The sequence below is a fragment of the Macaca nemestrina genome, chromosome 1, assembly GCF_043159975.1.
Source record: "Macaca nemestrina isolate mMacNem1 chromosome 1, mMacNem.hap1, whole genome shotgun sequence".
Lineage (NCBI taxonomy): Eukaryota > Metazoa > Chordata > Mammalia > Primates > Cercopithecidae > Macaca > Macaca nemestrina.
In genome coordinates this window covers 198,657,434-198,681,177 of record NC_092125.1, presented here as the reverse complement: position 1 = coordinate 198,681,177, position 23,744 = coordinate 198,657,434, and positions in this window count along the sequence as shown.

Sequence of the window (23,744 nt, the reverse complement as noted above, 5' to 3'; positions counted from 1 at the left end):
ACTTGGCTCCATTCCACGTGATCTCTCATCTTCCAGCAGGCTAGTCTGTGTGTGTTCTCATGATAGTGGCAAGGTTTAAAAAGAGGAAGAAAAAACACTTGGGTAATTTTTCAAAGCTGCTTGCATCAAGTTTGCTACTGTCCCATTGGCTGAATCAAGTCACAAGAGAAGAGAAATGAAAATGTATTCCTACAAAGACTTCTGCGAAAATGTTCATAGCCACTTTCTTCATAATAGTCAACAACTGGAAACAACCTAAATATCCATCAATGTGAGAAAGAATAAACAAATTGTGAGGCCGGGCGCGGTGGCTCAAGCCTGTAATCCCAGCACTTTGGGAGGCTGAGACGGGCGGATCACTAGGTCAGGAGATCGAGACCATCCTGGCTAACATGGTGAAACCCCGTCTCTACTAAAAAATACAAAAAACTAGCCGGGCGAGGTGGCGGGCGCCTGTAGTCCCAGCTACTCAGGAGGCTGAGACAGGAGAATGGCCCGAACCCGGGAGGCGGAGCTTGCAGTGAGCTGAGATCCGGCCACTGCACTCCAGCCTGGGCGACAGAGCGAGACTCCGTCTCAAAAAAAAAAACAAAACAAAAAAAAAAACACAAAACAAAAAAACAAATTGTGGGAGAGTCACAAAATAGAACATTATTCAGCAATCAAAAAATGAATTACTGATCCAAGCAACAATGTGGATGAATAGCAAACACATTTTGCTGAGCCAAGGGAGTCACGGAAAATAGTACATCCTGAATGATTCTTTTTGTATGAAGTTGAAGAATGGGTAAAACTGTCTACAGAAATTAGGACAATGGTTGTCAATAGGGGATGGAGATCGAGTGGAAGAGGATATGAGGGTGGTCTCTTGGTTCATGGAAATGAATTTTTATCTTAACTGAGTTGGTGGTGACACTGGTATGTTGATTTATCAAAACTCTTTAAATTGTACACTTTAGATCTATGCATTTCACTGTATCTAAATTATACTTAAAAAAAAAACACTGGTGCAGTACAAAGAACAAAGAACATTGGTGTTAAAACACTGGTGTTAAAAGCCTTAGATTTTGATATTTCTAGTTACTAGCTGTGTAAAGTCACGTACACAGGCCTCAAATTTTTCATCTGTAAAATGGGAAAGTTATTTACCTCACTGGGTCTTTTTTTTTTACTGTGACAAAATACATTTGACAAAATTTAGGCCAGGCGTGGTGGCTCACACCTGTAATCCTAGCACTTTGGGAGGCCAAGGTGGGTGGATTGCCTAAGCTCAGGAGTTCGAGACCAGCCTGGGCAACAGGGTGAAACCCCGTATCTACTAAAATACAAAAAATTAGCGAGGCATGGCGGCGTGTGCCTGTAAACCCCGCTACTCGGGAGGATGAGACAGGAGAATCACTTGAACCCAGGAAGTGGAGGTTGCAGTAAGCTGAGATCGTGCCATTGCACTCAGCCTGTGCAACAGAGTGAGACTCCGTGTCAAAACAAAAACAAAAACAAAAACAAAAAAAACAACAAAATGTTCCCTTATAACCATATTTAAGTATATGGTTCTGTAGCATTAAATACATTTACATTGTTGTGCAACCATCATCATCATCCCTTTCCAGAACTTTTTCCTCTTTCCAACTGTAACTTTGTACCCATTAAATATTAAATCCTCCTTTACCCCTTCCCTAGCCCCTGGCAACCACCATTCTACTTCCTGTCTCTATGAAACTAAACTAGGAACGTCATATAAATGGAATTCCAAAATATTTGTCATTTTGTGACTGGCTTATTTCACTTAACACTTAATGTACTGTCTTTAAGTTTCATTCATGTTGTAATGTGTTAAAATTTCCCTTTTTTTTTTTTTTTTTTTTAAGACAGAGTTTCACTCTTGTTGCCCAGGCTGGAGTGCAATGGCGTGATCTCGGCTCACCGCAACCTCCACCTCCTGGGTCCCACTTCAAGCAATTCTCCTGCCTCAGCCCCTCGAGTAACTGGGACTTACAGACACAGGACACCATGCCCAGCTAATTTTTTTATTTTTAGTAGAGATGAGGTTTCACCATTTTGGCCAGGCTGGTCTCGAACTCTTGACCTCGTGATCCGCCTGCCTCCACCTCCCAAAGTGCTGGGATTACAGGTGTGAACCACTGTGCCCAACCCAAAATTTCCTTTTTTTTTTAAAGGCTGAATATTCCACTGTATGTGTATATCACATTTTGTCCATTCATCCATTGGTAGACACTTGGATTGCTTTCACCTTTTGGCTATTATGAATAATGCCGCTGTGGACATGGGTGTACATATATCTGTTCAGGTCCCTGCTTTCATTTCTTTTGGATGTATACCCAGAAGTGGATATACTGCATTATACAGTAATTCTGTGTATAATTTTTTTATGAGTGATCATACAATTTTCCGTATTGGCTGTACCATTTTACATTCCCACCAACAATGCTGGAGGATTCCAATTTCTTCACATCCTTGCTAACACTTGTTATTTTCTCTCTCTCTCTCTCTCTCTGTGTGTGTGTGTGTGTGTGTGTGTGTGTGTGAGAGAGAGAGAGATAATTGCCATTTTAATGGCTGTAAAGTGGTATCTCATAGTGGTTTGATTTACATTTCCCTACTAATTAGGGGGAAAAAAGATGATGAGCATCTTTTCTTATGCTTATTCGCTAATTGTATATCTTTGGATAAATGTCTATTTAAGTTATTTTTTTTTTTTTATTTTTTTTTTTTTTGATACAGAGTCTCCCTCTGTTTGCCCAGGCTAGAGTGCAGTGGTGCGATCTTGGCTCAATGCAACCTCCACCTCCGGGATTCAATCGATTCTCCTGCCTCAGGCTCCCGAGTAGCTGGGATTACAGGCGTGCACCACCACGCCTGGCTAATATTTGTATTTTTAGTGGAGATGGGATTTCATCATGTTGACCAGGCTGATCTTGAACTCCTGACCTCAGGTGATCCGCCTGCCTTGGCCTCCCAAAGTGCTGGGATTACAGGCATGAGCCACCTCGCCAGGCCCATTTGCTCATTTTTAATTTTTAAATTTCTTATTTTTTTGAGACATGGTCTCTGTTACCCAGGCTGGAGTGCCATGGCTTGATCTCTGCTCACTGCAACCTCTGCCTCCTGGATTCCAGCAATTCTCCTGCTTCAGCCTCCTGACTAGAGTAGCTGGGATTACAAGCATGCACCATGATGCCCAGCTAACTTTTGTATTTTTAGTAGAGATGGGGTTTCACCATATTTGCCAGGCTGGTCTTGAACTCCTGACCTCAAGGGATCTGCCTGTCTTGGCCTCCCAAAGTGCTGGGCACCGCACCGGGCCCCATTTGCTTTTTTTTTTTTTTTTTTTTTTTGAGATGGAGTCTCACTGTCACCCAGGCTGGAGTGCAGTGGCATGATCTCGGCTCACTGCAACCTCCACCCCCGAGTTCAAGCGATTCTCCTGCCTCAGTTTCCCACGTAATTGGGATTACAGGCGCCTGCCACTGGGGCTGGCTAATTTTTTTGTATTTTTAGTAGAAACGGGGTTTCACCATCTTGGCCAGGCTGGTCTTAAACTCCTGACCTCGTGATCCACCCGCCTCGGCCTCCCAAAGTGCTGGGATTACAGGTGTGAGCCACTGCACCTGGCCCTATTTGCTCATTTTTTAATTGTTCATTTTTTGTGTTGAACAACGAAGAAAGTTGTTAATATATTTTAATATATTATTTATATATTTTGGATAGTAATTATTTACCAAAATATACAATTTACAAATGTTTTCTCCTATCCTGTGGGCTGCCTTTTTTGCTCTGTTAATAACATTCTTTGATGCACAAAACTTGTAATTAATTAATTATGTTTTTCAGAGACAGGGCCTTGCTCTGTTGCCCAGGCTGGAGTTCAGTGACGCAATCTCGGCTCACCACAATCTCTGACTCCTGGGCTCAAGCAATCCTCCCACCTCAGCCTCCCCAGCAGCTGGGACTACAGGCACACGCCATCACACTCAGCTAATTTTTGTATTTTTTGTAGAGATGAGGTTCCACCATGTTGCAAAGGCTGGTCTCAAACTCTGGAACTCAAGTAAAATACCTTCCTTGGCCTCCCAAAGTGCTGGGATTATATATGAACCACCATGCCAGCCTATTTTATTTTTATTTTTTTGTAGAGATGGGTGGGGGACTGTCTCACTATGTTGCCCAGGCTGGTCTTAAACTCATGGCCTCAAGTGATCCTCCCACCTTGGCTTCCGAAAGTGCTGGGGTTACAGGCATCAGGCCATCATGCCTGGTCAAAAGACTTAATTTTGATGAAGTTCAACTTAACTATTTTTGATTTTGTTGTCTGTGCTTTGGTGTCATATCTATGCAATCATTGGCAAACCAATGTTGTGAAGCTGTTGCCCTTAATTTTTCTTTTAAGAGTTTTATTGTGGCTGGGTGGTGGCTCACGCCTGTAGAGAGACCAAGGCAGGCAGATCACAAGGTCAGATCAAGGCCATGCAGGCTAACACATGAAACCCTGTCTCTCCTAAAAATACAAAAAATTAGCCGGGCCTGGTGGTGGGCGCCTGTAGTTCCAGCTACTCAGGAGGCTAAGGAAGGAGAATGGCGTGAACCCGGGAGGTGGAGCTTGCAGTGAGCCGAGATAGCGCCACTGCACTGCAGCCTGGGTGACAGAGCAAGACTCTGTCTCCAAAACAAACAAACTATATATATATAGAGAGAGAGAGAGAGAGAGAGACAGAGACAGAGACAGAGACAGAGACAGAGAGAATTTTATCGTTTTAGCTCTTATGTTTAGGTCTTTCATTTATTTTGAGTTAATGTTTCTGTATAGTGTAAGATAAGGATCCAGCTTCATTCTTTTTTTTTTTTTTTTGAGACCTAGTCTGGCTCTGTCGCCAGGCTAGAGTGCAGTGGTGCCATCTCGGCTCACTGCAACCTCTGCCTCTTGGGTTCAAGTGATTCTCCTGCCTCAGCCTCCTGAGTAGCTGGGAGTACAAGCACGCCACCACACCCAGCTAATTTTTGTATTTTTAGTAGAGACGGGGTTTCACCATGTTGGCCAGGATGGTCTCGATCTCCTAACCTCGTAATCCGCACACCTTGGCCTCCTAAAGTGCCTCCCAAAGTGCTGGAATTACAGGCGTGAGCCACTGTGCCCAGCCCAGCTTTATTCTTTTGCCCTGTGAATATCCAGTTTTCCCAATAGCATTTGTTGAAAAGACTGTCCTTTCCCCTATTGAATGATCTTGATACTCTTGTTGAAAATCATTTAACCATATATGTAAGGGTTTATTCCTGGCCTCTCTATTCCATTTCATTGGTCTGCCTGTCTGTCTTTATGCCAGTACCACACTCTTTTGATTACAATGGCTTGTAGCAGGTTTTGAAATCAGAAAGTATGAAAACTCCAATTCTGCAGTTTTGTTCTTCTTTTAAAGATCATTTTGGCTATTCAGGGTCTCTTGAGATTCCATATGAATTTTAGGATAATTTTTTAATTTATATAAAACAGTCATTGGGGTTTTGATGGGGATTGCGCTGAATTTGTATATCACTTTGGGTAGTATTGCCACCTTAACAAAATTAAATATTTCAGTCCATGAATACAGGATGTTATTTGTATTTTTTTTTTTTTTTTTTTTTTGAGACGGAGTCTCGCTCTGTCGCCCAGGCTGGAGTGCAGTGGCCAGATCTCAGCTCACTGCAAGCTCCGCCTCCCGGGTTTACGCCATTCTCCTGCCTCAGCCTCCCGAGTAGCTGGGACTACAGGCGCCCGCCACCTCGCCCGGCTAGTTTTTTGTATTTTTAGTAGAGACGGGGTTTCACCATTTTAGCCAGGATGGTCTCGATCTCCTGACCTTGTGATCCGCCCGTCTCGGCCTCCCAAAGTGCTGGGATTACAGGCTTGAGCCACCGCGCCCGGCCTGTATTTTCTTTAATTTCTTTCAGCAACCTTTTATAATTTTCAATGTGCAAGTCTCTTGCCTCCTTGGTTAAGTGTATATTTAAGTATTTTATTATTTTTGATGCTATTTTATTTATTTATTTATTTGAGACAGAGTCTCGCTCTGTCACCCAGGATGGAGTCCAGTGGCACAATCTTGGCTCACTACAACCTCTGCCTCCTGGGTTCAAGTGATTCTCCTGCCTCAGCCTCCCAAATAGCTGGGTCTACAGGAGCCCCCCACCACACCTGACTAATTTTTGTATTTTTAGTAGAGACCAGGTTTCATCATATTGGCCAGGCAGGCAGATCAGAAGGTCAGGAGTTTGATGTTATTTTAAGTGAAATTGTTTTCATAATTTATTTTTTGGATTGTTCACTTTTAGTGTAAAGTAACAAAACTGATTTTTATGTGTTGATTTTGTATCCTTCAACTTTGCTGAATTCACTTAAGAGTTTTAACAGACTTTTTGTGGAATCTTTGGGGTTCTCTATATCTAAGATCATGTCATCTGCAAACAAAGCTAATTTTACTTCTTTGTTTTCAATTTGGAAGTCTTTTATTTATTTTTCTTGCTCAATTGCTCTGGCTAGGACTTCCATTGCTACATGTAAGTGGTAAAAGCAGGCATCTTTGTTTTGTTCCTAATTTTAGAGGAAAAGCTTTTAGTCTTTTACCAGTGAGTATTATGTTGGCTGTGGGTTTTCATATATGCCCTTTATCATATTGAGGTAATTTCCTTCTATTCCTGGTTTGTTGAGTGTTTTTATCACAAAAAAAGTGTTAAATTTTATAAAATGGGCCAGGTTTGTTGGCTCATGCTTGTAATCCCAGCACTTTGGGAGGCCAAGGTGTGTAGATCACTTAAGCTCAGGAGTTTAAGACCAGCCTGGGCAACATGGTGAAACCCCACCTCTACAAAAAATACGAAAATTAGCCAGCGTGGTGGTACATGCCTGTAATCCCAGCCTCTTGGGGGGCTGAGGTGGGAGATTGCTTTAGGCCGGGAGGCACAGATTGCAGTAAGCCAAGATCATGCCACTGCACTGCACTCCAGCCTGGGTGACAGAGAGAGACCCTGTCTCAAAAAAAAAAAAAAAAAAAAATTATAAAATGATTCTTCATTTCTTTATATCAATTAAAATAATTATGCTTTTTTTTTCTCCTTCATTCTGTTGATGTGGTATACTACATTGATTGATTTTCTTTTCTTTCTTTCTTTTTTTTTTTTGTTTCTTTGAAACAGGGTCTTACTCTGTCTCCCAGGCCGGAATGCGGTGGCGCCATCTTGGCTCACTGCAAGCTCCGCCTCCCGGGTTCACGTCGTTCTCCCGCCTCAGCCACCCGAGTAGCTGGGACTACAGGCGCCCGCCACTACGCTAATTTTTTTTTGAGTTTTTAGTAGAGACGGGGTTTCACCGTGTTAGCGAGGATGGTCTCGATCTCCTGACCTCGTGATCCGCCGGCTTCGGCCTCCCAAAGTGCTGGGATTACAGGTGTGAGCCACCGCACAAGGCTGAGAAATATACTTTCTTTCTTTTTCCCCTGGAGCTGGGACATTCTCCTTCTCCTGCTCTTGGATATCAGAACTCCAGGTTCTCCAGCCTTGGGATTCCAGAACTTACACTAACAGCCCCCTGCGTTCTCAGGTCTTTGGCCTTGGATGAGAATAATACCACTGGCTTCCCTGATTTTGGGGCTTTAGAACTTGGACTGAACCCACTTCTGGCATCCCAGGGTCTCTAGCTTGCAGACAACCTGTTGTGGACTTCTCAGCTTCCATAATCACATGAATCAATTCCCCTAATAAATCCATTTTCTCTCTTCCTCATATATGTCTGGAGAACTCTGACTAATACAGTCATGATGTATAATCCTTTTAACATGCTGCTGAATTTGGCTTGCTGTTATTTTGTTGAGATTTTGGCATCAATATTCATAAGGGATATATAGCTGTGGTTTTCTTGTATCTCTGTCTAGTTTTGGTATCAGGGTAACACCGGCTCATAGAATGAGTTAGGAAGTATACCCTTCTCTCCAATTTTTTTTAAGAGTTTGAGCAGGACTGGTGTTAATTCTTCTGTAAATGCTTGATGGAATTAATCAAAAGCAAGTAAGTGATAAACAGAAAAAAAAAAAGTATTTGGTGGAATTCACCAGGGAAGGCATCTAACTGGTCCCGGGATTTCCTTTGTTGGGAGGTTTTTGATTACTGATTCATTTTTTCTTTTTTTTTTTTTTTTTTTTTTTTTTACTAGTTATATGGCTGTTCAGATTTTCTATTTCTTCATGATTCATTCTTGGTAGGTTGTGTTTCTGGGAATTTGTCCATTTCCTCTAGGTTATGCAAGTTTTTGGCATATAATTGTTCATAGTTCTCTCATAATTCTTTTTACTTTTGCAAAATTGGTAGTAGTGTCCTGCTTTTATTACTGACTAGTTATTTGAGTCTTGTCCTTTTTTTTCTTAGTCAATTTAGCTAAAGGTTTGTCACTTTCATCGATAGTTTAGAAGAAGCAACTCTTGATTTTTTGATTCTCTCATTAGGTTGGTGTGAAGATTAAATAAGATAATGAGTTACAATTCCTAACAAAGAATGCAAACGGTCATGGTCATAGTTTAAAGAATTGTTCCTCTTAAAACAGTTTTTAAACTTTATTTTTAAAATTATTTATTCACCAGCTTCATAGCTTCAACTAAAATAATTTAAAGAAATGAAAAGAACAGTAAGATATTATTATTCTATCAAATTGTCATAGTTGGAAAAAGCCTCAGTTAGAAGTTACCCTCTGAGGGCTGGGCGCCATGGCTCATGCCTGTAATCCCAGCATTTTGGGAGGCCAAGGCGGGCAGATCACTAGGTCAGGAGTTTAAGACCAGCCTGGCCAACATGGTGAAACCCCATCTCTACTAAAAATACAAAAATTAGCTGGGAGTGGTGGCATGTGCCTGTAATCCCAGCTACTGGGGAGGCTGAGGCAGGAGAACTGCTGCCCAGGAGGCAGAGGTTGTAGTGAGCTGAGATAATGCCATTGCACTCTAGCCTGGGTGACAGAGCAAGACTCCAAAAGAAGTCACCCTCTCGGGTGTGCGTATAGTTACTGGAAGGGGGCTTCTGGGATGTTGCTAATATTTTATTTATTAACCTAGGAACTGGTTTCATGTTTTAAAAATTAATTGACCAGTGGGGAGTTATTGTTTACTGGGTAGAGAATTTCTGTTTCGCAAGATGAAGAGAGTTCTGCAGATGGGTGGTGATGGTTGCATAACACAGTGAATGTACTTAATGCCACTGAACTGTATACTTAAAAATAGCTGAACGGTAAGTTTTATGTTATGTATATTTCACCACAGTTTTAAAAAATCCATTAAGCGCCTGGGCGTGGTGGCTCACACCTGTAATCCCAGCACTTTGAGAGGCTGACGTGGGTGGATAGCAAGGTCAGGAGTTCGAGACCAGCCTGGCCAATATGGTAAAACCCCATTTCTACTAAAAATACAAAAATTAGCTGGACATGGTGACAGGTGTTGTTAACCCAGCTACTGGGGAGGCCGAGGCAGGAGAATCGCTTGAACCCAGGAGGCGGAGGTTGCAGTGAGCTGAAATTGTGCCACTGCACTTCAGATTTTCTATTTCTTGATGCACTCCAGCCCGCACAACAGAGTGAGACTCTGTCTCAAAAAAAAAAAAAAAAAAATCCATTAAGCCATACACTTGTGATTTGTGCCCTATTCTGTATGCAAATTATATTTTAATTATATTTTAAAATGATAGTACCCAGCAATGGAAGCCTGCAGTAAGCAGACACCGCTAATGAAAGTATCAATTGATATCTTTTTGGAAGGTAATCTGGCAACATGCATCAAAATCTACAATCTTTGACTCAGCAATTCTACTTCTAGAAATTTATCCTAAGGAAATATTTAAGATGTTTGCAAAAGTCTGTGTACAAGGAAATTTACTGTAACGTTGCTTATATTGGGTACAAGGACATTTACTATAATGTTATCACAGCAAGACACTGGAAACCACCTAAATGTCCCATAAAAAGGGTCTAGTTAAAAATATATATATATCTATTTATAAATATACATTATTTATAAATATATATTTATATGTTTATATATATATAAACATAGATATATAATATATATATAGGCCAGGCGTGGTGGCTTACGCCTGTAATCCTAGCACTTTGGGAGGCTGAGGCAGGTGGATCATGAGGTCAGGAGTTTGAGACCAGCCTGGGCAACATATTGAAACCCCATCTCTACTAAAAATACAAAAATTAACCCAGTGTGGTGGCACACACCTGTAGTCCAAGCTACTTGGGAGGCTAAGGCAGAAGAATCGCTTGAACCCAGGAGGCAGAGGTTGCAGCAAACCAAGACTGCGCTATTGCACTCCAGCCTGGGTAAGAGAGCGAGACTCCATCTCAAAAACAACAATAACAACAACCACCACCAAAATATATATCTATGTATATAATTTAGCCACACAATGGAATATGTAATGCTATAAAAAATGCTGTACATTAATCTTTATCATCAGGTAATATGTTTTGCTGCATTAAGTGGAAAAAAGGGAGAGATGAAATATGAAATTTATAAAAACCACAAAAAATTTATCAGTAGTGTTCTGCAGTGGGCAGGCCTATGCAAACCTACCCCCAAGGTCCAAGGACATTAAGAAGCCAAAGAAAGAGGCTGACAAATCCAATTTTTTTAGACGGAAACATTTATTTATTTATATATTTCTTTTGTTAAAAGAGATAGGGTCTCACTCTGTTGCCCAGGTTGGAGTGCAGTGGTGCAATCATAGCTCACTGCAGCCTCAAATTCCTGGGCTCAAGCAATCCTCCTACTTTGGCCTGCTCAGGTGCTGCGATTATAGGTGTGAGGCACTGCACCCAGCCTGGAAAGAAACATTTCATAGAGACTTAGGAATAAAAGCCATGTTTGTGTCTCAGGCACTGACAAGACAAGATGGTAGATCCTCACCATTACCCCTCAGACCTAGGGCTTATGGTATGGGTAATTATTATTTGTTTTAGTGTAAGTTGAACTAATCATTGTTGAATGGAAATCAATCGGTTACTGATTTGATGATTAGAAGTTGCAAATAGTATAGTGGTGAATAAAATGATTAATACTACTACGGGTAGACCATCAGGTAATATGTTTCTACCATAAGGAAGGGGTATATGTGGTTCAGAAAGGACATGTAGGACAACTGAAATATGATACAATCAAGATCGTTTTGACCTAAGGGTAGGATTTATGGTAAGTATGTGCTGTTACCCAAGAAACTATACATAAACTGGAAATCTTAGAGGCCTTCTATGAACAAGGGTTAATCAGAAGTCAACACGAAGGATTAGCATACAAGATGGAGTTGCTTTGGCTTCTACAAGAAGTCATTTACTTTGAGCAATGGAAAGATATTGGCTTTTAATTTTCTTCCTCTTTTGTTTGTTGTGTTGTATATTTTCCTTGAGAAACATGTGATACCCTTTGTAATAATAAAATGTATAAGTTATCAGTAATTTGAAAAAAAGAAAATGCTTGGCACACGGTAGGTGCTCAAAAATGTTAGTGCCCCTTCCTTTCTTTGGAAGAGTAATCGCTGGGTGCTCATTATATGTGTTAGTCACGGTTCTTCAGAGAAACAGAACCAAGAGGATGTGCAAACATATAGAGAGATTTATTTTAAGGAATTGGCTCATACTATTATGGAGACTGGCAAGTCCAAAACCTTCAGAGTGGGTTGGCAGGATGGAGACCCAGGGAAGAGCCAATGTTGCAATTCAACACCAAAGGCCATCTGCTGGGAGACTTCCTTCTTGCTCAGGGATGGGGGGTGATGAGGCAGTTAGTCTTTGTTCTATCAAGGCCTTCAACTGATCAGATGAGGCCAGTCCACAAACATTATGGAGAGCAATCTAGTTTATTCAAAGTCCATTCATTGATTGATTGAGGCAGAGTCTCACTCTATTGCCCAAGCTAAAATGCAGTGGTGTGATCTTGGCTCACTGCAACCTGTCTCCCAGCTTCAAGCGATTCTCATGCCTCAGCCTCCCAAGTAGCTGGTATTACAGGTGTGTGCCACTACACCTGGCTAATTTTTGTATTTTTCTTAGAGACGGGGTTTCACCATGTTGGCCATGCTGGTCGTGAACTCCTGGCCTCAGGTGATCTGCCCACCTCAGCTTCCCAAAGTGCTGGGATTACAGGTGTGAGCCACCACACCTGGACCAAAGGCCACTTATTTAAATGTTAATTAAGCTCATCCAAAAAATGCTGTCACAGAAACATCCAGAATAATGTTAAACCAAACATCCGAGCACTATGGCCCAGACAGGTGGACACATAAAATTAACCCTCACATTCCCCTTCCATAAGGTTTGCCTGTGGGCAGCTGGTGAGAGGTAGTAGAAAAAGAAAAAAGGACTTAGCTCTTTGGACCAATTGAGTGTTTCCAAGAGACATGAACTTACCATGAAAACCAGCATACCCACAAATTCTTTATTTTTTATTTATTTAATTATTATTATTTGAGACAGGGTCTCTGTCTCACAGGCCAGAGTACAGTGGCATGATTACAGCTCACTGCAGCCTCAACCTTCTGGGATCAGTCGATTCTCCTGCCTCAGCCTCCGAGGAGCTGGTACTACAGGCGTGTGCCACCACGCCCAGCTAATTTTTGTATTTTTTGTAGAGATATTGTCCAGCTGTAAACTTGTTAAATCTGCTTTAGGTTTTCACAAACTATAAAATGAGGCTGTTTGCCTCACTCTAGGAAGCGCTCACTTTAGGTTTGTTCATACATGAAGATGCCCAAGATAGAGTGATCGAAACTGAATAGGACAGACCCCTGTGTCTGGGAGAAAATTAATACTCTTTTCCATGTTACTTTCCATTTTCATCCTAGGAGCTAGAGCTTGCTGTGTCTCCAGGCTACCATTGCTGTTCCTGTGAGGCTACGAAGGGAACGGATTGTGTTGAACTGCCTTGATCTGTGCTTCTATTGGTTTTAAATATTTTTTTCCTTCCAATGTTTGCCTGCATATCTTCTCTTATTGCTGTGTTTTATTTTGTACAATGCTGTTAGGAGATATTAATTTGAAGTTTATGTAAAGGTTGCAAATTGGGGGCTTTGCAGATATTTATTGTTGGCTTATATGGAAAATTTAAAACTATTTTACTTAATTGACAGCACTCAAAAACTGAGAAATTCCATGCTATATCCATACAATAGAATATTACTCAGCCATAAAAGGAAATGAAGGTGGGGTGTGGTGGGTCATGCCTGTAATCCCAGCACTTTGGGAGGCTGAGGCAGGCAGATCATGAGGTCAGGAGATGAAGACCATCCTGGCCAACATGGTGAAACTCTGTCTCTACTAAAAATACAAAAATTAGCTGGGCGTGGTGGTGCATGCCTGTAGTCCCAGCTACTTGGAAGGCTGAGGCAGGAGAATCGCTTGAACCCAGGAGGCAGGGGTTGCAGTGAGCCAAGATGGCACCACTGCACTCCAGCCTGGCGACAGAGTGAGACTAGGTCCCCCTCACCAAAAAAAAAAAAAAAAAGGAAATGAAGTACTGATACATGTTATCACATGGCTGAACCTTGTAAACAGTATGCTAAGTGAAAGAAGTCAGTCATGGAAATCACATATTGTATGAGTCCATCAGTATGAAATGTCCAGAATAGGGAAATCTATAGAGACAGGAAGTAGATTAGAGGTTGCTTAGGAATGCAGGGGGAGTAGGGGCCAGGGAGACAGGAGAGCAATAGCTAAAGTGTAGTTTTTTGAGATGATGAAAATGTTCTAAAAGTGACTGTGGTGACTGTAGTAGCTCACGCCTGTAATCCCAGCACTTTGGGAGGCCGAGGTGGGCAGGTCGCCTGAGGTAGGGGTTCGAGGCCAGCCTGGCCAACATAGTGAGCCCCATCTCTACTAAAAATACACGAATTAGCTGGGTGTGGTGGTGTGCGCCTGTAATCCCAGCTACTTGGGAGGCTGAAGCAGAAGAATCACTTGAACAGGGAGGCAGAGGTTGCAGTGAGCTGAGATTGCACCACTGCACTCCAGCCTGGGTGACAGAGCAAGACTCCATCTCAAAAAACAAACACACAAACGAACAAACAAACACCCATTGAATCATATATGTTAAATGGATGAGTTGTATGGTATGTAAGTTATAGCTCAATAAAGTTATTTTTTAAAAAATTGGGTTCTGAGTATATATTCAAAATAATTGAAAGCAGGGTCTCAAAGAGATGTTTGCACACTCATGTTCATAGCAGCATTATTCACAATAACCAACAGGCAGGCAACTCAAGTGTCCATTGATAGATGAATAGATAAACAAATGTGGTATATACATGCAATGTATTATCATTCAGCCTTAAAAAGGAAGGAAATTCTGACACATGTTGCAACTGGATGAACCTTGAAGATTTTATGCTAAGTGAAACAAACCTGTCACAAAAAGACAAATATTGTACGATTTATTTATGTGAGGTATTTAGAGTAGTCAAATTCATAGAAACAGAAAGAATGTTGATGGCCGGGGCTGGGGGAAGGGAAAATAGAGGATTTATTGTTTATTGGGTATAGAGGTTTAGTTTTGCAAGATAAAAAAGTTCTGGAGAGTGAATGCCCACAAAGTGAGTATTCTTAACACAACTGAAATGTAAGCTTAGGCCAGGCCTTGTGGCTCAAGCCTGTAATCACAGCACTTTGGGAGGCTGAGGTGGGTGGATCACCTGAGGTCAGGAGTTCGAGACCAGCCTGGCCAACATGGTGAAACCCCATCTCTACTAAAAATACAAAAAATTAGCCGGGCGTGGTGGCATGCACCTATAGTCCCAGCTACCTGGGAGACTGAGGCACAAGAGTTGCTTGAACCCAGGAGGCAGAGGTTGCAGTGAGTCAAGACTCTGTCTCAAAAAAAAAAAAAAAAAAAAAAACCTACAATAAATTGGGAAATTTCTTTTTTTGTTTTTGTTTGTTTGAGATGGAGTCTCGCTCTGTCGCCCAGGCTGGAGTGCTGTGGAGCGATCTCGGCTCACTGCAAGCTCCGCCTCCTGGGTTCACGCCATTCTCCTGCCTCAGCCTGCCCAGTAGCTGCGACTACAGGCGCCTACCATCACGCTAGGCTAATTTTTTGTATTTTTAGTAGAGACAGGGTTTCACCATGTTAGCCAGGATGGTCCCGATCTCCTGACCTCGTGATCCTCCCGCCTCAGCCTCCCAAAGTGCTGGGATTACAGGCGTGAGACACCGTGCCCGGTGGGAAATTTCAAGTAGAGTCTAATTTCTGAGTTAGCAATGTGAAGATCTGGCAAGGATGGGCTGGCATTCCCTCTTGGGAAGAATATCCTGGAATGAGTAGTGGCTGCCCCGGCAGAAAGGGCATGAGCTTTCTGCTATTCCACTTGGGTTTTTTTTTACTCATTTATGCTGCATACTGGCTCCTGTAAGCATTTGCATTTGTAACCTTGCTTCTGGGGTATTTGCATTTGTAAACTTTGTCCTGAAATTGTCTAAACTTGGAGTTAGACAGCCTAAACATCTATCAGGTTCCTCCTCTTATTAGCTATGTGGCCTTGGTGACAACCTATGGTCACTTAACCTCTGAGAGTCTGTGTCCTCTTCTGTAAAATAATGTGGATAAAATGTTCTCTAACAGGCAAGATGAAAATGTGTGTGAAAATACCTTGAAAGCAATAAATTGCCGTTCATACAGAAAGCATGATAAATAACATTTGTTCCCATCCTGTTGTTTAATGTATGCTAGATGTTTTGTTGATGATAACATTATTTTTTCACTTATTTCAGCTCTTTACTATTTTAATCAGAATTCTGAGGGAACTAGTTTAAAAGTTATTTGATTTAAAAAATAAGTAATATATTTGCATAGTTCAAAAACTGAAAAGGTATAGAAGGAAGGTTATTCCCTACAATCTTCCTTTATCTTGGAAGTTACAAATTTGTAGTAGAAGTTACATATGTAACTACTACTTACCTAGTAGCAGTAGTTACATATGTAACTACTACTTACCTAGTACCAGTAGTTACATATGTAACTACTACTAACATACTAGTAGTTACATATGTAACTACTACTTACCTATGAGAAGTTACATATGTAACTACTACTTACCTATGAGAAGTTACATATGTAACTACTACTTATGTACTAGAAGTTACATATGTAACTACTACTATGACATATGTAAGTACTAGCACCTATGTAGCAGAAGTTACAAATATGTAACTACTGTTTTTTTCGTATCTTTCTAGAGTTTTAAAGTGCATATTCTGGGTTGGCCTGGTGGCTCACGCCTGTAATCCCAGTACTTTGGGAGGCTGAGGTGGGTGGATCACCTGAGGTCAGGAGTTCAATACCAGCCTAGCCAACATATAGTGAAACCCCGGCTCTACTAAAAAAAAATACAAAATGTGCTGGGCGTGGTGGTGTGCACCTGTAGTCCCGGCTGCTTAGAAAGCTGAGGCAGGAGAATTGCTTGAACCTGGGAGGTGGAGGTTGCAGTGAGCCAAGATCGTGCCACTGCACTCCAGCTAGGTGACAGAGCAAGACTTGGTCTCTCTCTCTCTCTCTCAAAAAATAAATAAATAAAATTAAAAGGTGCATATTCTGTTTTTCTTTGTGGGGGGAGTGTTTTTTTTTTTTTTTTTTTTTTTTTGAGATGGAGTTTTGCTCTTGCTGCCCAGGCTGGAGTGCAATGGTGTGATCTCGGCTCACTGCAACATCCGCCTCCCAGATTCAAGAGATTCTCCTGTCTCAGCCTCCTGAGTAACTGGAACCACAGGCACATGCCACCATGCCCAGCTAATTTTTGTATTTTTAGTAGAGACGGGGTTTCATCATATTGGTCAGGCTGGTCTCAAACACCTGACCTCAGGCGATCTGCCTGCCTTGGCCTCCCAAAGTGCTGGGATTACAGGTGTGAGCCACTGCGCCCAGCCAGGGGAAATGATTTTTAATATAAAACTTTAAAAAACTTTCTTTTGAAAATAATTTCTGCATTACTGAAAGCAATGTTGCTGTTATTATTGGCATCATTTTAGGAGCTGAAAACCTCTCATGATTATTCAGGTGGGTTACAATACTGTTACTTGCCAGACTACATTCTCTACCTTTTCATTCTGTCATGCAAAATATCTAACTCACCAGCATTAACTGTGCTCATCTTTCATCTTCTTTTCTCTTTCTTTCTCTTTCTTTCTTTCTCTCCCCTTCTTCTTTTTCTTCTTCTTCTTCTTCCTCTTCTCCTTCTTCTCCTTCTTCTTCTTCTTTCTTCTTCTCTCCTCCTCTCCTCATCCTCCTCTTCTCCTCCTCTCCTCCTCCTCCTTCTCCTCCTCCTTCTTCCTCCTTCCTTCTCTTCTTCCTCTTCTCCTTCTTCTTCTTCTCCTTCTCCTTCTTCTTTTTTCTGGACAGAGTCTCACTATTTGCCCAGGAAACTGGAATGCACTGGCTAACCACAGGAACAATCATAGTTCACTTCAGCCTCCCAAGAAGCTGGGACTACAAGTGCATGCTGCCACGCCCAGCTTCAATGTGCTCGTCTTTAATATATTCTGGTTAGTACTGAATTGTATTTCATCCAGTAGAACTTGAAGAACAAGGTTTATGGAAGTACACTGATATTTACTGGCTGGGTGCAGTGGCTCATGCCCAGCACTTTGGGAGATAAAGGTGGGACGACTGCTTGAGGCCAGGAGTTGAAGACCAGCCGGGACAACATAGAGAGATCCCATCTCTAAAAAATATTTTAAAAATTAGCCTGGAGTGGTGGCACATGCCTGTAGTCCTAGCTGCTTAGGATGCTCAGGTGGGAGGATCCCTTTAGCCCAAGAGTTTGAGGTTATAGTGAGCCATGATCACACCACCATACTCTGGCCTGAGCAACAGAACAAGACCTTGTCTCTAATATAAATAAATAAATAATCAATCAACGAACTGATATTTAGCTTCCTTTGCAGAAAAAAAAAAAAAAATTAAGATAATTCTAAAGAATGCATGTCCCAGGGACTAAATACTAGATGGAACACTGACTTCTAGAGTTGGATTTACCCCAGGATGCGTGATTTCTTTTTGACTTGCCCAGTTATCTACTTTCTGGCTTTTCTCTACTGTCTCAGCCTCATCTCCATGGTTTGTCTCAGCTTGGAGGGAGAGGTTTTGGAGGCCATGTCGTTTATTTATTTATTTATTTTTGAGATGGAGTTTTGCTCTTGTCGCTCTGGCTGGGGTGCAATGGCACAATCTCAGTTCACTGCAACCTCCGCCACCCAGGTTCAAGCGATTCTCCTGCCTCAGCCTCCTGAGTTCAAGTAGCTGGGATTACAGGCGCCTGCCACCATGTCCAGCTAATTTTTGTATTTTTAGTAGAGACGGGGTTTCACCATGTAGGCCAGGCTGGTCTTGAACTCCTGATCTCAGGTGATCCACCCGCCTTGGCCTCCGAAAGTGCTGGGATTACAGGCGTGAGCCACTGCGCCTAGCCCAAGTCATTTATTAGACCTTTCCAATATATTTGGTCATGGTTTACTATTTTTAATGTGCGTTAGTGATTCCCATCTTTTAAAAAAAGATTTATTGGCCACATTCTTCTCCAATAACACCTTATTTCTCTAATCTTTTTCAAAGTGAAACTTCTTGAAAGAATTGTTCATATTCACTGTTTCTACGTCTTCATCTCCTGTTCTCTCCTCAGACCACTCCAATCATGCTTATGTTTAAACAAATCCACTGAAATGATTCTAGTCCAGATCACTAAAAATCTTTCAATCTTCTCATCAATTATTGGGCCTCATCTTACTTGTCCTCCCAGTGACATCTGAAAAATTAGTAAATGAGCCTCTCCCAAAACACTCTTTATTTGGTTACTGAGACCACACATTCTCCTGACTTTCCTACTTGGCTGATCCTCTTTCTCTTCCTAAGTCATAAGTGTTGGGGTGCCTCAGGGCTCATTTCAATATACGTGCTCTCGGTAACACTATCAAGTCTATGGCTTATACCGACGACTCCCATAGTTCTATCTCTAGCCCTGTTATCTCTCCTAAGCTTCAGACTTGAATATCTAACTGCTATTTGACATTTCCACTTGGATGTCTAGAGGCATCTAAAATTTATCATGTCCAAGACATCTTCCTTCCATCTCTGCCCACTCTCTCACATCTGCTCTTTTCTTCTCCATTTCAAATAATGGGCAACAGCATTATCCTATCTACTTAGGCTAAAAAGCTAACAATCATCCCTAAATCACCTTTTCTTTCACTCCCAGCACCCAATTCACTAGTAGCAATCCTATTGGCTACACCTCCAAAATATTATTATTATTATTATTTTGAGATGGAGTCTCACTCTGTCGCCCAGGCTGGAGTGCAGTGGCGCAATCTTGGCTCACTGCAAGCTCCACCTCCCGGGTTCACGCCATTCTCCTGCCTCAGCCTCCACAGTAGCTGGGACTACAGGTGCCCGCCACCACGCCTGGCTAATTTTGTGTATTTTTAGTAGAGATGGGGTTTCACCGTGTCAGGCAGGATGGTCTTGATCTCCTGACCCTGTGATCCGCCTGCCTCTGCCTCCCACAGTGCTGGGATCACAGGTATGAGCCACCGTGCCTGGCCTACCTCCAAAATATATATATCCTGAATCTGACTAATTTTTACTATCTCCAATGCCAATGCCCTAGGCTAAGTCATTGTTATCTCTTACCTGGACTGCCACAAAGCCTCTTAACTTAAATCCACCCTTGCTCCTTTATGGTTTATTCTGTAATGCACATGGTATCCAGAGGGTTCACATCTTTTTTTTTTTTTTTTTTAAGATTTCAATGGCTTTCCATCATACACAGAAAATTACAAATCCTTACCATGGCCTCCAAGGATCTTCATAATTTGTCTTTGTCTGCTTCTCTGACTTCATCTTCTACCCCTCTCTCACTTGGTTCTAGTAACATTGGCACCTTGCTTTTCTTGAACACTTCAGGTTTGTTCCTGCCAAGGGGTTTTACACTTGCTGCTCCCTTTGACTGGAATGCTCTGATCCAGACATTTGCACAGATGGCTCTCAGTCATGAGGTCATGATTTAAGTTTCAGCTCAAATGTCACCTCCTAGCCAGGTGTGACAGCTCACAGCTATAATCCTAGCACTTTGGGAGGCTGAGCTGGAAGAATCACTTTAGCCCAGGAGTTTGAGGCTGCAGTGAGCTACGAAGGTGACACTGTACTTCAGCCTGGATGACAGAGCAAGATCCTCTCTCTCATTTTTTTTTTTTTTTTTTTTTTGAGACAGAGTCTCACTTTGTCACCCAGGCTGGAGTGCAGTGGTGCGATCTTGGCTCACTACAACCTCTGCCTCCTGGGTTCAAGCAATTCTCCTGCATCAGCTTCCTGAGCAGCTGGGATTACAGGCGTGCGCCACCATGCCCAGCTAATTTGCGTTTTTTTTTTTTTTTTTTTTTTTTTTGAGACGGAGTCTCGCTCTGTCGCCCAGGCTGGAGTGCAGTGGCCGGATCTCGGCTCACTGCAAGCTCTGCCTCCCGGGTTTACGCCATTCTCCTGCCTCAGCCTCCCGAGTAGCTGGGACTACAGGCGCCCGCCACCTCGCCCAGCTAGTTTTTTGTATTTTTTAGTAGAGACGGGGTTTCACCGTGTTAGCCAGGATGGTCTCGATCTCCTGACCTCGTGATCCGCCCGTCTCGGCCTCCCAAAGTGCTGGGATTACAGGCTTGAGCCACTGCGCCCGGCCAATTTGCGTATTTTTAGTAGAGACACAAATTAGTAGAGACACCATGTTGGCCAGGCTGGTCTGGAACTCCTGACCTCAAGTGATCCACCTGCCTCAGCCTCCCAAAGTGCTGGGATTACAGGCATGAGCCACTGCGCCCAACCAAAACCCTGTTTCCAAAAGAAAAGAAAAAGAAAAACAAAGTCACCTCCTCGGAAAATATTCGCTGACTAACATATCTAAAGTAGCCCCACTACAGTTATTTTTTATCCCACTTGCTTTACTTTCTTCCTAACATTTTCTGAATGGATCTACCTAAATGTCCAATATAGTTTAAAACATATTTGAATCTAATGGTTAGAATTCTGTTAGTCAATACTTTCTTTTGGAAAGAAACACTGAATCTTTCCTGTGGCTGCCCTCTCCCTCTGAGTGAGTCTCTAAAATAGTGTCTGCATGTATGAGGCATTATGACGTTGGGGAAGCCTGAGACCTTGGATCTATTTGGAGTCCCTGACCTCTCAGGATGCTCTACAGCCTGTTGGTAAGAGAGTGGAATGTTTTGTAGCCTGGCCTTGCTGAGTTTGCTCAGAGCCTGAAGGCAAACCACAGCTCTTCCTGAGGTCTGGCTGTTACTACTTTTTGTTCCTGACCCAGTGTAATTTACAGAGCTACTTCCTCCTATACTTGCCAGCCAGCAGTCTTGGCTACTTTCCTTATTTTTCTACAGGGTATGTGGGAACTTTTGGATATATTCTATTGCAGGAGCTAAGGATCACTCACTTGCCAAGCTCCTCCCAAAACCTGTACCTAACTTTGTGTATGTAATTGTGTGTTTTTTCTTAAAAAACAAACAACAACCACCACCACCACCAAAAAACCCTCCCTCTCCCCCCATCACATAAGCTTCAAGATCTGTAAAACCTGGATTCACCTCTGGCTGAGAGACACTCTAAGCAGCTAAATGCAGGTCTGCTCTCTTTTGACTTCCCATATGTGGCTGGCTGCTTGTTGGTATGGGCATAGTCTGCAAGTCATCTCTACTTGGAATCCTAAACAGAGCAAAGAAAGAATCCTTTCTGCTTTGAAGAGCTGGAATGAGAAGACAGGAGCACCTATCTCTTAACCTATGCCTCTCTTACCTCTCTCTTTGTTCTTCTCTCTACACTTTTATTAAAAGAGTCAGACTTTTCTTTTATTTCCCTATACACAGCCTCATGGCTTAGCTGTCCTGGATGGAACGACATTTGGATGGAAGGCATTTCCTGTGGAGTATGTAAGAACTCTATAAAATTATTATGTGCTGAGCTTCATAGATTAAATGGAACCAAGAAAATTTAGCAAATTCTTTTTCTCTCCATTCTGTTCTCTCCTGATTGGGAAAATAAGTCTCAAGGCTACATTTCAAGCAAGAGTCTATGATAGAGGATGACTTAAGAAAGTTAAAAGAAATCAGTTTGATATTTGCAAGATACTACCCCCATTATAGTCTAGTTTTTTTTTTTTTTTTGAGATAAGTCAGAACACTGAATTTGAAGGTGAAATATCTCATTTAAAAAGTTGATATATAACTTTTTTTTTTTTTTAAAGATAATGGCTGGGCATGGTGGCTCATGCCTGTGATCCCAGCACTTTGGAAGGCCTAGGTGGGTGGATCACGAGGTCAGGAGATCGAGACCATCCTGGCTAACATGGTGAAACCCCATCTCTACTAAAAATACAAAAAAATAGCTGAGTGTGGTGGTGGGCGCCTGTAGTCCCAGCTACTCAGGAGGCCGAGGCAGGAGAATGGCGTGAACCCAGGAGGCAGAGCTTGCAGTGAGCTAAGATCATGCCACTGCACTCTAGCCCCTGCAGTCTAGCCCGGATGACAGAGCGAGACTCCATCTCAAAAAAAAAAAAAAAAAAAAAAAAAAGATAATAATACTCATATGGTATTAGGAACCAACAGTGTTCTAGGAGATTTAGAGATGTTAACTAATTTAATTCTCTTGGTGCCCCATTTTACAGACAAAGAAAGTGAGGCACAGGACAACTGCCTTGACCAAGATCATATAGCTATACACAGTACAAATCAAATGCATTTCTGCAGAGCAGATTTGGTCACAAGGCCACCATGAAATGTCTAGTTTACGATATTTCAAATAAGTCAGAAAGAACAAGCCTTTGAATTCTGACTTGGCCTCAGTGCTGAATGATCTTGGACTAGTCACTTAAGCTCTGTGAACCCTTCTATAAAATTATGATTAACTTTTCAGTGCTCACTAAATGGTTTTCTCTTGTCTCATTCCTCCATATGGATGATTGCCCTGAACATTCATGTTATGCTTCTACATTATTTGAAATATACAAATCCCACCTATTATTCAAGACCTAACACATTGCTAATACCTCCAGAAACAGTCGGCGCAGGACAGAGCCCTGGGGATCAAGATGTCTGTTTCAGTCTTGATACTGCTACTAATCCTGTGTGTGATCTCAATCAAATCATATCTTCTCTAAGCCTCAGAGGCTCCACCTTGAAAATGTGGAGTTAGACTAAACTAATAAGTTTAAACTGTGATCTGAGAAAGTCAACATTTCTCTAATGATGGGAGGGGGCATGAAAGGAGAGAGAGTGCAAGGGTGAGGCTGGGTGGACAGACTAGTGGGTTCCCCACTTACACTCCCAACTTAGCAGCTCCACATTTTAAACCATCAGATTTTATTAGAAGGGAGTATTCCACTGCCAACAAAACAGGTGGAAACCACTAGAAGTTTTATGTAGCCACATTCCCTGGAATTATCTTTTTGTGGCTCCTCTTTTCTTTGTCCTGGACATGGAACTAAAGGGGACATGTTTTTAAAATTCTGGCTGAAATGAACGTATTTCTTTGTCCTTCTTTCTTCTCTCCTACCCAGGAGTGAAATTAAAGACAGTGCTAAAGGCATAAGCAAGGCCAGTATGGAAACTTCCAGCAATTTCACCAATAGTTTTCAGCAAAATATTACAGATTAGAAAACGTCCGTTTCAGAAGAGCTACCAAGTGATA